Source organism: Schistocerca piceifrons, unplaced genomic scaffold (genome assembly GCF_021461385.2).
Source record: "Schistocerca piceifrons isolate TAMUIC-IGC-003096 unplaced genomic scaffold, iqSchPice1.1 HiC_scaffold_528, whole genome shotgun sequence".
Lineage (NCBI taxonomy): Eukaryota > Metazoa > Arthropoda > Insecta > Orthoptera > Acrididae > Schistocerca > Schistocerca piceifrons.
Genome location: NW_025728764.1, coordinates 27,078 through 41,139, shown reverse-complemented (window position 1 = coordinate 41,139; position 14,062 = coordinate 27,078). Strand labels below are relative to the sequence as shown.

At 49.3% G+C, this 14,062-nt stretch overlaps 12 non-coding genes across 12 annotated transcripts; 4 read left to right on the top strand and 8 right to left on the bottom strand.

Annotated features, from left to right (window-relative positions):
• Window positions 1–1,386: 1,386 nt before the first annotated feature.
• Window positions 1,387–1,458, bottom strand: Trnap-ugg. The gene has a single exon. It is a non-coding gene; the product is annotated as a tRNA-Pro (tRNA).
• Window positions 1,459–3,097: 1,639 nt separating this feature from the next.
• Window positions 3,098–3,169, bottom strand: Trnap-cgg. The gene has a single exon. It is a non-coding gene; the product is annotated as a tRNA-Pro (tRNA).
• A 235-nt stretch (window positions 3,170–3,404) lies between these two features.
• Trnav-uac lies at window positions 3,405–3,477 on the top strand. The gene has a single exon. It is a non-coding gene; the product is annotated as a tRNA-Val (tRNA).
• A 1,400-nt stretch (window positions 3,478–4,877) lies between these two features.
• Trnap-ugg lies at window positions 4,878–4,949 on the bottom strand. The gene has a single exon. It is a non-coding gene; the product is annotated as a tRNA-Pro (tRNA).
• A 1,639-nt stretch (window positions 4,950–6,588) lies between these two features.
• On the bottom strand, window positions 6,589–6,660 carry Trnap-cgg. The gene has a single exon. It is a non-coding gene; the product is annotated as a tRNA-Pro (tRNA).
• Window positions 6,661–6,895: 235 nt separating this feature from the next.
• Trnav-uac lies at window positions 6,896–6,968 on the top strand. The gene has a single exon. It is a non-coding gene; the product is annotated as a tRNA-Val (tRNA).
• Window positions 6,969–8,382: 1,414 nt separating this feature from the next.
• Window positions 8,383–8,454, bottom strand: Trnap-ugg. Its single transcript has one exon. It is a non-coding gene; the product is annotated as a tRNA-Pro (tRNA).
• A 1,639-nt stretch (window positions 8,455–10,093) lies between these two features.
• On the bottom strand, window positions 10,094–10,165 carry Trnap-cgg. The gene has a single exon. It is a non-coding gene; the product is annotated as a tRNA-Pro (tRNA).
• Window positions 10,166–10,400: 235 nt separating this feature from the next.
• On the top strand, window positions 10,401–10,473 carry Trnav-uac. Its single transcript has one exon. It is a non-coding gene; the product is annotated as a tRNA-Val (tRNA).
• Window positions 10,474–11,866: 1,393 nt separating this feature from the next.
• On the bottom strand, window positions 11,867–11,938 carry Trnap-ugg. Its single transcript has one exon. It is a non-coding gene; the product is annotated as a tRNA-Pro (tRNA).
• Window positions 11,939–13,577: 1,639 nt separating this feature from the next.
• Window positions 13,578–13,649, bottom strand: Trnap-cgg. Its single transcript has one exon. It is a non-coding gene; the product is annotated as a tRNA-Pro (tRNA).
• A 235-nt stretch (window positions 13,650–13,884) lies between these two features.
• On the top strand, window positions 13,885–13,957 carry Trnav-uac. The gene has a single exon. It is a non-coding gene; the product is annotated as a tRNA-Val (tRNA).
• Window positions 13,958–14,062: the final 105 nt, after the last annotated feature.

Genomic DNA, 14,062 nt, shown 5'->3' with positions numbered 1-14,062 from the left:
CTATATTTCGGATTTCATTTCCGAGATGACCTCACGTCCGCGTATGCAGAGACAAGCAATGTCGTATGCTAGACGGATAGGGCGTCATTTTACGGTCAAATACTGTTGCTCTCTTATTGCACCGGTATTTGGTAACTGAGAACGCCCCTAGCTCCATTATGGCTGGCAAAATTTATAATCCGGTTCTTCAGGGCTACTTCAAGTGCGCTTGCTACTGGCTTTCCTGAGCTCACCCTACTCGCCTTGTCACAGCTCTGTCAAAGTGTGATGCTAACTAATAATGAGAAACTCTTAGCCACGCTCAATCTTACATGCCACCCCTTGGTTGTTGCCGTCGCTAGTAAGATGAGGGTAGACTGTCGCACAATTAAGCTGAATCTCCACTCACGGTGCACATATCCCGCAAAGACAACCTTGTTTTCCGTTGCATGCAAAATTACCGTCTGCTTTTCTACCGAATTCCACCTACGTACTTTACTGGTGCCGCATTCTTGTTATATCCACGTGCTATAACAGGCGTCTACTCTTCATTGAGGAGCTGCAACCGGGGCTGAGTTCCACCTACTCTTCAGCACGGTCAAAATGGCAGGGCTCGTCCGGGATTTGAAACCGGGACCTCCTGCACCCAAAGCAGGAATCATACCCCCTTTTTTTTTTTTTTTTTTTTTAATTTTTTTTCGTTTTTAGATTGGGAAATTGCATCTGCTACCACCTGTACCCGAAACCTTCGTAATCGCCTTCACGCGTCGGACCAGAGTGTCAATTGCTCACGTCGAATAAGAAATTCGTTTGATATTGACGGCGAGCTTTTTGCGCTGACTCAGCCACTGACGTGCGATCAGTTTGCACAAAACGCGAGGGCTCGTCCGGGATTTGAACCCGGGACCTCCTGCACCCTAAGCAGGAATTATACCCATTTTTTTTTTTTTTTTTTTTTTTTTTTGAACCTGTCTCCGCTGTTAGGACACTAAGCAGTGTGGTTAGCTGCATTCAGCCCCCGTGGCAATGTCTTGCAGTCCTCCAGCTTTGTTGACCACAGTTAGGTGCCTCGATAAGAGGTGGACAGGTGTCGCATCGCTCTCGCCGTCACTTGTTACCACGAATCGTACTTAACGTAGTTTTCTGCAAGCGTCAGTCGAGCTAAGTCGGGCCAAGTCGCATAAGAGGAGCAACAAAATGCGCATTTCCGGTACCGGGAATCGAACCCCGGCCTCCTGGGTGAGAGCCAGGTACCCCAGCCACTTTTTTTTTTTTATTTTTTTTTTTTTAACGCGTCGGACCAGAGTGTCAATTGCTCACATCGAATAAGAAGTTCATTTGATATTGACGGCGAGCTTTTTGCGCTGACTCAGCCACTGACGTGCGATCAGTTTGCACAAAACGCTAGGGCTCGTCCGGGATTTGAACCCGGGACCTCCTGCACCCAAAGCAGGAATCATACCCCTAGACCAACGAGCCACCTGGCTGGAGCAGTCAAGTTAATCCCAAGTAGTGCGCCTCACAGGGAACACAAACTTTCACGTGAATTCGCAAGATAAACGCTTTCTGCAGGCAGCACTCACCACTGATGAGAAGAATATTAAAGGCAACGAATAAAAAGCGAAATAACTGCATCGAGCACTGCTTATGAACAGCCGGCAGTGCCTCAGTTTCGGTATGTGGTTTCTCAGGGTTAAGAGAAGGCGAATGCACTAAACAAAAGAACATCGGGAAACCAAGCACCAACTCATAACGAAAAGATTGCACAATATACTGCAAGCAAAATTTCCAGAAGACGGATACTGAAGACGCCGCAGACAAAAGAATTATTCTATGCAGTAACGAATATCTAGGAAGCGTGAATTGCATGTGCTGCTCCACCACACAACTTCTTTTGATACTGTTTTACTTATTCTAAATTTTCATTACCTCATCGTCTCTAGAATACTGTGCGGTTATCACCTGGTTTCCAACAGCGATAGTAGTAAGTAAATCGACTACAAAGTCTTTCAAAGTAGGTCAGACACAAAAAAAAAATCGGAGCTGCGTGTAGCTCATGTCATTCTGCTTTCAATCGTGAATCTCCGGCTGGGAGTAGTGGCGTACTTCTGTAATCCAAGCTTCTGGGAGGCCGTTGTGTGGGAGAGATCTGGAAACAACTACAGATTCGACCGTTCCACGAGCTCAGGAACGGCCGCGATGCCTTCATCGAGCTCTGCAGATCGACAGATGATAGTGTGGAAATTTCGGCAAGCGGTGGCTAAGGGTTAAGAGAAGCCAAACGCACTAAACACAAGAAAGTCGGGAAACCGAAGCACACAACTCATAACGAAAAGATTGCGGAATGCAGTGCGAAAGCAAAACTTCGAGAAGACCAACTCTGAAGCCATCGGCGAGCTAGGAATTATTCCGCACAAGAAGCGATCATGTAGGAAGAGCGAGCCGAAGCTGTCGCTCGACCACACAATAAATTTTCGCTTAATCCCAATTTGCAGTACCGGTTCGACACTAGAATACTGCGCCTTGGTTCTTCCAAAAGCGATAGTAATAAGCACGTCCACTGCAGTGTCATTTGGGGTAGTGAGTCAGACATGGGGAGGATATGAGGCGGGTGGAATATGCAACGGCAGGGGCATTGCAGGGCGGCCGCCGACTCCTTGGGCTGTGGCGCGCCGGTGCCGGCGGCGGCCTGGCTGGGCTGCTGGTGCCTCCATGTAGAGCTGCCGCCGAGCCCAGGCACCGTGCCGCTAACGAAGCGATTGCCTTTGGTGACATCTTTTGCAATAACGACTGCGCGAATCGACGGTATCTCGTAAGGAAGGAAAGAGCAGCAGCTGCCGCCGAGCCCAGGCGCCGTGCCTAACACGCAGAAGGTCCCCGGCTCGATTGCGGGCGGAAACCCGTTTTCGTCGCACTCAGCAAGACACTTGCTACGATCTCTACTGTGACCATTTAAATCAACTTCAAACGTTCCATCAGCAGGGTGCACATGGCTCAAATGAAACATGAAACGGTTTCAGAACTGGTTGTCGGATTTTAGCGCTGACTTGGAGGCCTGGAAATGCGCGAAACAGCCGCCGCCATGCGATTTGTTACCGCACCGTTGTACAAAACGCAAGGGCTCGTCCGGGATTTGAACCCGGGACCTCCTGCACCCGAAGCAGGAATCATACCCCTAGACCAACGAGCCTATTCGTTCCGAAAACGCACTGCATGTGAATGACGCCACCTTTGATGGTCTCACCATGTAGGGCTGCAGCTCAGCCAGCGTTCTCCCTGTCTGTCGCGGTTGGATTGTTTCCATCGACGTCTTTTACTACAGGAACTTCACGAATCGGAGGGAGCTCGTTGCCGATGCCCTTGCTAACACAGAAGACAAACTGTTGCTATTACGAGTCTCCGGGTGGTACATGAAAAGAACCGTCGTTTCCGTGGTGTAGCGGTTATCACGTCTGCTTTACACGCAGAAGGTCCCCGGTTCGATCCCGGGCGGGAACACAACAATTTTAATCTATATTTCGGATTTCATTTCCGAGATGACCTCACGTCCGCGTATGCAGAGACAAGCAATGTCGTATGCTAGACGGATAGGGCGTCATTTTACGGTCAAATACTGTTGCTCTCTTATTGCACCGGTATTTGGTAACTGAGAACGCCCCTAGCTCCATTATGGCTGGCAAAATTTATAATCCGGTTCTTCAGGGCTACTTCAAGTGCGCTTGCTACTGGCTTTCCTGAGCTCACCCTACTCGCCTTGTCACAGCTCTGTCAAAGTGTGATGCTAACTAATAATGAGAAACTCTTAGCCACGCTCAATCTTACATGCCACCCCTTGGTTGTTGCCGTCGCTAGTAAGATGAGGGTAGACTGTCGCACAATTAAGCTGAATCTCCACTCACGGTGCACATATCCCGCAAAGACAACCTTGTTTTCCGTTGCATGCAAAATTACCGTCTGCTTTTCTACCGAATTCCACCTACGTACTTTACTGGTGCCGCATTCTTGTTATATCCACGTGCTATAACAGGCGTCTACTCTTCATTGAGGAGCTGCAACCGGGGCTGAGTTCCACCTACTCTTCAGCACGGTCAAAATGGCAGGGCTCGTCCGGGATTTGAAACCGGGACCTCCTGCACCCAAAGCAGGAATCATACCCCCTTTTTTTTTTTTTTTTTTTTTTTAATTTTTTTTCGTTTTTAGATTGGGAAATTGCATCTGCTACCACCTGTACCCGAAACCTTCGTAATCGCCTTCACGCGTCGGACCAGAGTGTCAATTGCTCACGTCGAATAAGAAATTCGTTTGATATTGACGGCGAGCTTTTTGCGCTGACTCAGCCACTGACGTGCGATCAGTTTGCACAAAACGCGAGGGCTCGTCCGGGATTTGAACCCGGGACCTCCTGCACCCTAAGCAGGAATTATACCCATTTTTTTTTTTTTTTTTTTTTTTTTGAACCTGTCTCCGCTGTTAGGACACTAAGCAGTGTGGTTAGCTGCATTCAGCCCCCGTGGCAATGTCTTGCAGTCCTCCAGCTTTGTTGACCACAGTTAGGTGCCTCGATAAGAGGTGGACAGGTGTCGCATCGCTCTCGCCGTCACTTGTTACCACGAATCGTACTTAACGTAGTTTTCTGCAAGCGTCAGTCGAGCTAAGTCGGGCCAAGTCGCATAAGAGGAGCAACAAAATGCGCATTTCCGGTACCGGGAATCGAACCCCGGCCTCCTGGGTGAGAGCCAGGTACCCCAGCCACTTTTTTTTTTTTATTTTTTTTTTTTTTAACGCTTCGGACCAGAGTGTCAATTGCTCACATCGAATAAGAAGTTCATTTGATATTGACGGCGAGCTTTTTGCGCTGACTCAGCCACTGACGTGCGATCAGTTTGCACAAAACGCTAGGGCTCGTCCGGGATTTGAACCCGGGACCTCCTGCACCCAAAGCAGGAATCATACCCCTAGACCAACGAGCCACCTGGCTGGAGCAGTCAAGTTAATCCCAAGTAGTGCGCCTCACAGGGAACACAAACTTTCACGTGAATTCGCAAGATAAACGCTTTCTGCAGGCAGCACTCACCACTGATGAGAAGAATATTAAAGGCAACGAATAAAAAGCGAAATAACTGCATCGAGCACTGCTTATGAACAGCCGGCAGTGCCTCAGTTTCGGTATGTGGTTTCTCAGGGTTAAGAGAAGGCGAATGCACTAAACAAAAGAACATCGGGAAACCAAGCACCAACTCATAACGAAAAGATTGCACAATATACTGCAAGCAAAATTTCCAGAAGACGGATACTGAAGACGCCGCAGACAAAAGAATTATTCTATGCAGTAACGAATATCTAGGAAGCGTGAATTGCATGTGCTGCTCCACCACACAACTTCTTTTGATACTGTTTTACTTATTCTAAATTTTCATTACCTCATCGTCTCTAGAATACTGTGCGGTTATCACCTGGTTTCCAACAGCGATAGTAGTAAGTAAATCGACTAGAAAGTCTTTCAAAGTAGGTCAGACACAAAAAAAAAATCGGAGCTGCGTGTAGCTCATGTCATTCTGCTTTCAATCGTGAATCTCCGGCTGGGAGTAGTGGCGTACTTCTGTAATCCAAGCTTCTGGGAGGCCGTTGTGTGGGAGAGATCTGGAAACAACTACAGATTCGACCGTTCCACGAGCTCAGGAACGGCCGCGATGCCTTCATCGAGCTCTGCAGATCGACAGATGATAGTGTGGAAATTTCGGCAAGCGGTGGCTAAGGGTTAAGAGAAGCCAAACGCACTAAACACAAGAAAGTCGGGAAACCGAAGCACACAACTCATAACGAAAAGATTGCGGAATGCAGTGCGAAAGCAAAACTTCGAGAAGACCAACTCTGAAGCCATCGGCGAGCTAGGAATTATTCCGCACAAGAAGCGATCATGTAGGAAGAGCGAGCCGAAGCTGTCGCTCGACCACACAATAAATTTTTGCTTAATCCCAATTTGCAGTACCGGTTCGACACTAGAATACTGCGCCTTGGTTCTTCCAAAAGCGATAGTAATAAGCACGTCCACTGCAGTGTCATTTGGGGTAGTGAGTCAGACATGGGGAGGATATGAGGCGGGTGGAATATGCAACGGCAGGGGCATTGCAGGGCGGCCGCCGACTCCTTGGGCTGTGGCGCGCCGGTGCCGGCGGCGGCCTGGCTGGGCTGCTGGTGCCTCCATGTAGAGCTGCCGCCGAGCCCAGGCACCGTGCCGCTAACGAAGCGATTGCCTTTGGTGACATCTTTTGCAATAACGACTGCGCGAATCGACGGTATCTCGTAAGGAAGGAAAGAGCAGCAGCTGCCGCCGAGCCCAGGCGCCGTGCCTAACACGCAGAAGGTCCCCGGCTCGATTGCGGGCGGAAACCCGTTTTCGTCGCACTCAGCAAGACACTTGCTACGATCTCTACTGTGACCATTTAAATCAACTTCAAACGTTCCATCAGCAGGGTGCACATGGCTCAAATGAAACATGAAACGGTTTCAGAACTGGTTGTCGGATTTTAGCGCTGACTTGGAGGCCTGGAAATGCGCGAAACAGCCGCCGCCATGCGATTTGTTACCGCACCGTTGTACAAAACGCAAGGGCTCGTCCGGGATTTGAACCCGGGACCTCCTGCACCCGAAGCAGGAATCATACCCCTAGACCAACGAGCCTATTCGTTCCGAAAACGCACTGCATGTGAATGACGCCACCTTTGATGGTCTCACCATGTAGGGCTGCAGCTCAGCCAGCGTTCTCCCTGTCTGTCGCGGTTGGATTGTTTCCATCGACGTCTTTTACTACAGGAACTTCACGAATCGGAGGGAGCTCGTTGCCGATGCCCTTGCTAACACAGAAGACAAACTGTTGCTATTACGAGTCTCCGGGTGGTACATGAAAAGAACCGTCGTTTCCGTGGTGTAGCGGTTATCACGTCTGCTTTACACGCAGAAGGTCCCCGGTTCGATCCCGGGCGGGAACACAACAATTTTAATCTATATTTCGGATTTCATTTCCGAGATGACCTCACGTCCGCGTATGCAGAGACAAGCAATGTCGTATGCTAGACGGATAGGGCGTCATTTTACGGTCAAATACTGTTGCTCTCTTATTGCACCGGTATTTGGTAACTGAGAACGCCCCTAGCTCCATTATGGCTGGCAAAATTTATAATCCGGTTCTTCAGGGCTACTTCAAGTGCGCTTGCTACTGGCTTTCCTGAGCTCACCCTACTCGCCTTGTCACAGCTCTGTCAAAGTGTGATGCTAACTAATAATGAGAAACTCTTAGCCACGCTCAATCTTACATGCCACCCCTTGGTTGTTGCCGTCGCTAGTAAGATGAGGGTAGACTGTCGCACAATTAAGCTGAATCTCCACTCACGGTGCACATATCCCGCAAAGACAACCTTGTTTTCCGTTGCATGCAAAATTACCGTCTGCTTTTCTACCGAATTCCACCTACGTACTTTACTGGTGCCGCATTCTTGTTATATCCACGTGCTATAACAGGCGTCTACTCTTCATTGAGGAGCTGCAACCGGGGCTGAGTTCCACCTACTCTTCAGCACGGTCAAAATGGCAGGGCTCGTCCGGGATTTGAACCCGGGACCTCCTGCACCCAAAGCAGGAATCATACCCCCTTTTTTTTTTTTTTTTTTTTTTTTTTAATTTTTTTTCGTTTTTAGATTGGGAAATTGCATCTGCTACCACCTGTACCCGAAACCTTCGTAATCGCCTTCACGCGTCGGACCAGAGTGTCAATTGCTCACGTCGAATAAGAAATTCGTTTGATATTGACGGCGAGCTTTTTGCGCTGACTCAGCCACTGACGTGCGATCAGTTTGCACAAAACGCGAGGGCTCGTCCGGGATTTGAACCCGGGACCTCCTGCACCCTAAGCAGGAATTATACCCATTTTTTTTTTTTTTTTTTTTTTTTTGAACCTGTCTCCGCTGTTAGGACACTAAGCAGTGTGGTTAGCTGCATTCAGCCCCCGTGGCAATGTCTTGCAGTCCTCCAGCTTTGTTGACCACAGTTAGGTGCCTCGATAAGAGGTGGACAGGTGTCGCATCGCTCTCGCCGTCACTTGTTACCACGAATCGTACTTAACGTAGTTTTCTGCAAGCGTCAGCGTAGCGTCAGTCGAGCTAAGTCGGGCCAAGTCGCATAAGAGGAGCAACAAAATGCGCATTTCCGGTACCGGGAATCGAACCCCGGCCTCCTGGGTGAGAGCCAGGTACCCCAGCCACTTTTTTTTTTTTTATTTTTTTTTTTTTAACGCGTCGGACCAGAGTGTCAATTGCTCACATCGAATAAGAAGTTCATTTGATATTGACGGCGAGCTTTTTGCGCTGACTCAGCCACTGACGTGCGATCAGTTTGCACAAAACGCTAGGGCTCGTCCGGGATTTGAACCCGGGACCTCCTGCACCCAAAGCAGGAATCATACCCCTAGACCAACGAGCCACCTGGCTGGAGCAGTCAAGTTAATCCCAAGTAGTGCGCCTCACAGGGAACACAAACTTTCACGTGAATTCGCAAGATAAACGCTTTCTGCAGGCAGCACTCACCACTGATGAGAAGAATATTAAAGGCAACGAATAAAAAGCGAAATAACTGCATCGAGCACTGCTTATGAACAGCCGGCAGTGCCTCAGTTTCGGTATGTGGTTTCTCAGGGTTAAGAGAAGGCGAATGCACTAAACAAAAGAACATCGGGAAACCAAGCACCAACTCATAACGAAAAGATTGCACAATATACTGCAAGCAAAATTTCCAGAAGACGGATACTGAAGACGCCGCAGACAAAAGAATTATTCTATGCAGTAACGAATATCTAGGAAGCGTGAATTGCATGTGCTGCTCCACCACACAACATCTTTTGATACTGTTTTACTTATTCTAAATTTTCATTACCTCATCGTCTCTAGAATACTGTGCGGTTATCACCTGGTTTCCAACAGCGATAGTAGTAAGTAAATCGACTACAAAGTCTTTCAAAGTAGGTCAGACACAAAAAAAAAATCGGAGCTGCGTGTAGCTCATGTCATTCTGCTTTCAATCGTGAATCTCCGGCTGGGAGTAGTGGCGTACTTCTGTAATCCAAGCTTCTGGGAGGCCGTTGTGTGGGAGAGATCTGGAAACAACTACAGATTCGACCGTTCCACGAGCTCAGGAACGGCCGCGATGCCTTCATCGAGCTCTGCAGATCGACAGATGATAGTGTGGAAATTTCGGCAAGCGGTGGCTAAGGGTTAAGAGAAGCCAAACGCACTAAACACAAGAAAGTCGGGAAACCGAAGCACACAACTCATAACGAAAAGATTGCGGAATGCAGTGCGAAAGCAAAACTTCGAGAAGACCAACTCTGAAGCCATCGGCGAGCTAGGAATTATTCCGCACAAGAAGCGATCATGTAGGAAGAGCGAGCCGAAGCTGTCGCTCGACCACACAATAAATTTTTGCTTAATCCCAATTTGCAGTACCGGTTCGACACTAGAATACTGCGCCTTGGTTCTTCCAAAAGCGATAGTAATAAGCACGTCCACTGCAGTGTCATTTGGGGTAGTGAGTCAGACATGGGGAGGATATGAGGCGGGTGGAATATGCAACGGCAGGGGCATTGCAGGGCGGCCGCCGACTCCTTGGGCTGTGGCGCGCCGGTGCCGGCGGCGGCCTGGCTGGGCTGCTGGTGCCTCCATGTAGAGCTGCCGCCGAGCCCAGGCACCGTGCCGCTAACGAAGCGATTGCCTTTGGTGACATCTTTTGCAATAACGACTGCGCGAATCGACGGTATCTCGTAAGGAAGGAAAGAGCAGCAGCTGCCGCCGAGCCCAGGCGCCGTGCCTAACACGCAGAAGGTCCCCGGCTCGATTGCGGGCGGAAACCCGTTTTCGTCGCACTCAGCAAGACACTTGCTACGATCTCTACTGTGACCATTTAAATCAACTTCAAACGTTCCATCAGCAGGGTGCACATGGCTCAAATGAAACATGAAACGGTTTCAGAACTGGTTGTCGGATTTTAGCGCTGACTTGGAGGCCTGGAAATGCGCGAAACAGCCGCCGCCATGCGATTTGTTACCGCACCGTTGTACAAAACGCAAGGGCTCGTCCGGGATTTGAACCCGGGACCTCCTGCACCCGAAGCAGGAATCATACCCCTAGACCAACGAGCCTATTCGTTCCGAAAACGCACTGCATGTGAATGACGCCACCTTTGATGGTCTCACCATGTAGGGCTGCAGCTCAGCCAGCGTTCTCCCTGTCTGTCGCGGTTGGATTGTTTCCATCGACGTCTTTTACTACAGGAACTTCACGAATCGGAGGGAGCTCGTTGCCGATGCCCTTGCTAACACAGAAGACAAACTGTTGCTATTACGAGTCTCCGGGTGGTACATGAAAAGAACCGTCGTTTCCGTGGTGTAGCGGTTATCACGTCTGCTTTACACGCAGAAGGTCCCCGGTTCGATCCCGGGCGGGAACACAACAATTTTAATCTATATTTCGGATTTCATTTCCGAGATGACCTCACGTCCGCGTATGCAGAGACAAGCAATGTCGTATGCTAGACGGATAGGGCGTCATTTTACGGTCAAATACTGTTGCTCTCTTATTGCACCGGTATTTGGTAACTGAGAACGCCCCTAGCTCCATTATGGCTGGCAAAATTTATAATCCGGTTCTTCAGGGCTACTTCAAGTGCGCTTGCTACTGGCTTTCCTGAGCTCACCCTACTCGCCTTGTCACAGCTCTGTCAAAGTGTGATGCTAACTAATAATGAGAAACTCTTAGCCACGCTCAATCTTACATGCCACCCCTTGGTTGTTGCCGTCGCTAGTAAGATGAGGGTAGACTGTCGCACAATTAAGCTGAATCTCCACTCACGGTGCACATATCCCGCAAAGACAACCTTGTTTTCCGTTGCATGCAAAATTACCGTCTGCTTTTCTACCGAATTCCACCTACGTACTTTACTGGTGCCGCATTCTTGTTATATCCACGTGCTATAACAGGCGTCTACTCTTCATTGAGGAGCTGCAACCGGGGCTGAGTTCCACCTACTCTTCAGCACGGTCAAAATGGCAGGGCTCGTCCGGGATTTGAAACCGGGACCTCCTGCACCCAAAGCAGGAATCATACCCCCTTTTTTTTTTTTTTTTTAATTTTTTTTCGTTTTTAGATTGGGAAATTGCATCTGCTACCACCTGTACCCGAAACCTTCGTAATCGCCTTCACGCGTCGGACCAGAGTGTCAATTGCTCACGTCGAATAAGAAATTCGTTTGATATTGACGGCGAGCTTTTTGCGCTGACTCAGCCACTGACGTGCGATCAGTTTGCACAAAACGCGAGGGCTCGTCCGGGATTTGAACCCGGGACCTCCTGCACCCTAAGCAGGAATTATACCCATTTTTTTTTTTTTTTTTTTTTTTTTGAACCTGTCTCCGCTGTTAGGACACTAAGCAGTGTGGTTAGCTGCATTCAGCCCCCGTGGCAATGTCTTGCAGTCCTCCAGCTTTGTTGACCACAGTTAGGTGCCTCGATAAGAGGTGGACAGGTGTCGCATCGCTCTCGCCGTCACTTGTTACCACGAATCGTACTTAACGTAGTTTTCTGCAAGCGTCAGTCGAGCTAAGTCGGGCCAAGTCGCATAAGAGGAGCAACAAAATGCGCATTTCCGGTACCGGGAATCGAACCCCGGCCTCCTGGGTGAGAGCCAGGTACCCCAGCCACTTTTTTTTTTTATTTTTTTTTTTTTTAACGCTTCGGACCAGAGTGTCAATTGCTCACATCGAATAAGAAGTTCATTTGATATTGACGGCGAGCTTTTTGCGCTGACTCAGCCACTGACGTGCGATCAGTTTGCACAAAACGCTAGGGCTCGTCCGGGATTTGAACCCGGGACCTCCTGCACCCAAAGCAGGAATCATACCCCTAGACCAACGAGCCACCTGGCTGGAGCAGTCAAGTTAATCCCAAGTAGTGCGCCTCACAGGGAACACAAACTTTCACGTGAATTCGCAAGATAAACGCTTTCTGCAGGCAGCACTCACCACTGATGAGAAGAATATTAAAGGCAACGAATAAAAAGCGAAATAACTGCATCGAGCACTGCTTATGAACAGCCGGCAGTGCCTCAGTTTCGGTATGTGGTTTCTCAGGGTTAAGAGAAGGCGAATGCACTAAACAAAAGAACATCGGGAAACCAAGCACCAACTCATAACGAAAAGATTGCACAATATACTGCAAGCAAAATTTCCAGAAGACGGATACTGAAGACGCCGCAGACAAAAGAATTATTCTATGCAGTAACGAATATCTAGGAAGCGTGAATTGCATGTGCTGCTCCACCACACAACTTCTTTTGATACTGTTTTACTTATTCTAAATTTTCATTACCTCATCGTCTCTAGAATACTGTGCGGTTATCACCTGGTTTCCAACAGCGATAGTAGTAAGTAAATCGACTAGAAAGTCTTTCAAAGTAGGTCAGACACAAAAAAAAAATCGGAGCTGCGTGTAGCTCATGTCATTCTGCTTTCAATCGTGAATCTCCGGCTGGGAGTAGTGGCGTACTTCTGTAATCCAAGCTTCTGGGAGGCCGTTGTGTGGGAGAGATCTGGAAACAACTACAGATTCGACCGTTCCACGAGCTCAGGAACGGCCGCGATGCCTTCATCGAGCTCTGCAGATCGACAGATGATAGTGTGGAAATTTCGGCAAGCGGTGGCTAAGGGTTAAGAGAAGCCAAACGCACTAAACACAAGAAAGTCGGGAAACCGAAGCACACAACTCATAACGAAAAGATTGCGGAATGCAGTGCGAAAGCAAAACTTCGAGAAGACCAACTCTGAAGCCATCGGCGAGCTAGGAATTATTCCGCACAAGAAGCGATCATGTAGGAAGAGCGAGCCGAAGCTGTCGCTCGACCACACAATAAATTTTTGCTTAATCCCAATTTGCAGTACCGGTTCGACACTAGAATACTGCGCCTTGGTTCTTCCAAAAGCGATAGTAATAAGCACGTCCACTGCAGTGTCATTTGGGGTAGTGAGTCAGACATGGGGAGGATATGAGGCGGGTGGAATATGCAACGGCAGGGGCATTGCAGGGCGGCCGCCGACTCCTTGGGCTGTGGCGCGCCGGTGCCGGCGGCGGCCTGGCTGGGCTGCTGGTGCCTCCATGTAGAGCTGCCGCCGAGCCCAGGCACCGTGCCGCTAACGAAGCGATTGCCTTTGGTGACATCTTTTGCAATAACGACTGCGCGAATCGACGGTATCTCGTAAGGAAGGAAAGAGCAGCAGCTGCCGCCGAGCCCAGGCGCCGTGCCTAACACGCAGAAGGTCCCCGGCTCGATTGCGGGCGGAAACCCGTTTTCGTCGCACTCAGCAAGACACTTGCTACGATCTCTACTGTGACCATTTAAATCAACTTCAAACGTTCCATCAGCAGGGTGCACATGGCTCAAATGAAACATGAAACGGTTTCAGAACTGGTTGTCGGATTTTAGCGCTGACTTGGAGGCCTGGAAATGCGCGAAACAGCCGCCGCCATGCGATTTGTTACCGCACCGTTGTACAAAACGCAAGGGCTCATCCGGGATTTGAACCCGGGACCTCCTGCACCCGAAGCAGGAATCATACCCCTAGACCAACGAGCCTATTCGTTCCGAAAACGCACTGCATGTGAATGACGCCACCTTTGATGGTCTCACCATGTAGGGCTGCAGCTCAGCCAGCGTTCTCCCTGTCTGTCGCGGTTGGATTGTTTCCATCGACGTCTTTTACTACAGGAACTTCACGAATCGGAGGGAGCTCGTTGCCGATGCCCTTGCTAACACAGAAGACAAACTGTTGCTATTACGAGTCTCCGGGTGGTACATGAAAAGAACCGTCGTTTCCGTGGTGTAGCGGTTATCACGTCTGCTTTACACGCAGAAGGTCCCCGGTTCGATCCCGGGCGGGAACACAACAATTTTAATCTATATTTCGGATTTCATTTCCGAGATGACCTCACGTCCGCGTATGCAGAGACAAGCAATGTCGTATGCTAGACGGATAGGGCGTCATTTTA